The following is a 2,938-nucleotide window of genomic DNA, read 5'->3' as shown; positions in this document are numbered from 1 at the left end:
GGAGGTTGATAAACCACTATTTCATGGTTTATCTTGTGCTCAATTGAGTGGTTTCTATCTACTCTTTACCCACTTATTCATACTATTTGCATGGTTTTACATTTGCCTTCCTAATTATGTGCGTTGATTGAAAACATGCTTCTTTGATCTTATATTTGCTTATTATTAATCCTCTCTTATTACCATTAGATGCCTTGATATGTGTGTTAAGTGTTTTCAGATATTATAAGGTAGGAATGGCTCAGAGGATGGAAAGGAAGCATGCAAAAGTGGAAGGAATGCAAGAAGTTGGAGAAATTGCTAAGCTGTCCAGCCTGACCTCTCTGCACTCAAACGGCTATAACTTTAGCTACAGAGGTCCAAACGACGCGGTTCCAGTTGCGTTGGAAAGCTAACGTCCGGGGCTTCGATTTGATATATATGCTATAGTTCCCCTGATGCTAGGCGACGCGACCGCGTGATCTATACGGCCGCGTCGCAGTGACGAAAATCAGCGCAGTTGAATTCGAGACCAGCGAATTCTGGGCTGTTTTTGACCCAGTTCTCGGCCCAGAAAACACATATTAGAGGCTATAAATTGGAGGAATACATCCATTCATAAGAGGGCTCTCATATTCACAATTTTAGGAGTAGATGGAGTTTTTATAGAGAGAGGTTCTCTCCTCTCTCTTAGGATTAGGATTTAGGATTTCTCTTAGTTTTAGAGTGACTCTCAATCCCAGGTTCTTTATTTTTATTTATTTTTATTAATTTATGAACTCTTCCGTGTTACATATAATTTTCTTAATTAATGTTATTTGAGGTATTTCAGACTTATGATTGCTCTCTTTAATTTATTAATGCTCTCTGTGTATCCAAATTATTTTCATTCAAATAGACATTTTTCTCTTTTGGCTTTGGTTGAGGCCTTGGTAACTCTTGAGTTATCAAACTCATTGTTGATTGAAAATTGGAATTAATTTGTCCACTTAACTTACCTTCATAGTTAGAGGTTAATAAGGTGGGGGAAGAATCCAATTCTCATCACAATTGATAAGGATAACTAGGATAGGACTTCCAGTTCTCCATACCTTGCCAAGATATTTTATTATTGTTAATTTATTTTACTTGTCATTTAAATATACCTGTGCACATTGCCCAAACTCCAAATTTCTCAAAACCCCCCAATTTACAATCTTCATAACCAATAATAAGAACATACCTCCCTGCAATTCCTTGAGAAGACGACCCGAGGTTTGAATACTCGGTTATCAATTTCAAAGGGGTTTGTTACTTGTGACAACCAAACGTTTGTACAAAGTGATTTCTGTCGATTTAGAGACTATATCTACAACGCAACCGTTTCTATGAATTTTTTTACTAGTAGAAAACCTAACGTCAGCCTTCGCTACCCACCGACCTCCGCAGAAGAGGTCAGGTTCAACACAGACTCCTTCCCAAAGAAGTCGGGTTCGATGGATAGCTGGCAGATAACACTTATTCAAATAAGCAACTGTCCCTAAAATCTCTCAACCCACTTCTAGGAGCAATATCCCAACTACCCTAAGATAAAGGGACGGTTATCCACTTTCAAAAGTGGAACTACTCCAATGGTAGTTATTGGATAGTCACTATATATACCCTGACACCTCTCAGGTATCACTAAGTTCCAATACTCTCTAAACCTGCTTACCCCTTTGCTAACTTAGGCATCGGTGTGTCTTTGCAGGTACCATCCCCCATTCTCAAAACACACAATTCGAACGGCGGCTCCCAGACGTATAGCAAGTCGGAGACCACTTTCCATTTATACTTGGACCAATCCTTCGAACCCAATTCACCTATCTCAAGTTACCTACGTAACAATATCATAATCATATAATGAAAGGTGAGGTGCGTAATACATATCATAATCATATTAAATACGTATTATTTTACATACAATTCAATTTTAAAAATATACTTAGTGATAATTCTAGTCAATATATCATTTTATTTTTTTTTTCAACGAAACAAATTAATAACACTTACCTTATTAGTATAGTATCATTATTCATTATCCAATGATACAACTTTAATATATATCTACCTAAACTAGCTTGAAGTCAACTTAGACAAAAAAGATATTTTTAAGTCAAATAAATTGTCCAAAACATTAACAAAATGGGTTTCTTTCCTTCTTTTTTTTTTCAAGACAAAAAAGGTATTGAGGCTCTATTGCTACTGTGAAACATGGGTTTTTAATTTTTTTTTTCCTATCCCATTAACAAAATATAAAATATTTGAGGTCCAATTCATCTGTTGGGATATCCAATTTATTGCTGCCAAAGCTCACTCCAGATGTCCAATAGGTAACATTTACATGGACAGCCTTGGCTTAATCATAGTTACCATCCACATCCGACAAGCCCTGCCAACACCTGTACCAACTTGTATCTGCTAGAGCCACGTGTCAATTGATGGTAAAGCAAAAAAAAACTCTATATATATATATATATATCAACTTGCTTTTGTATCAGAGAGTGACCCTTGCTGATGATATACATGATATACTAAATTAAAACAAATGTCAATTTTATTCTTTCATTACTTTATTACTACCACTAATATTATTGCTTTTCACTACACTACTACTAATTTCTCAACTCAAATTAGTGAAATTACTACCATCAACGATTCTAATTTAATAATTAATTTAATAATTATTAAAAAAATGGTGACATAAAGAGAAAAAGAGACAGTTAGACAAAAATAGAGACAGTGGTGGGAGCACCAAAGGTGGAGCATAACAAGAGGGGGGTTAAGAGACATTAGGGTTAGAGTAAAACTTAATTTGGTAAAATTTTATAAAAGGATGCTTGTGAAACTATTTATTTTGTGTTTAGTAAATAAAAAAAAGTATGTAATTGTGTTTGTAGCTTTTAAAAGATAAGAGTATTTTTAAAAACACTTAAAATAA

Source organism: Arachis ipaensis, chromosome B07 (genome assembly GCF_000816755.2).
Source record: "Arachis ipaensis cultivar K30076 chromosome B07, Araip1.1, whole genome shotgun sequence".
Taxonomy (NCBI): Eukaryota; Viridiplantae; Streptophyta; class Magnoliopsida; order Fabales; family Fabaceae; genus Arachis; species Arachis ipaensis.
The sequence above is the reverse complement of the archived record's forward strand: the minus strand, read 5'-3'. Positions refer to the sequence as shown.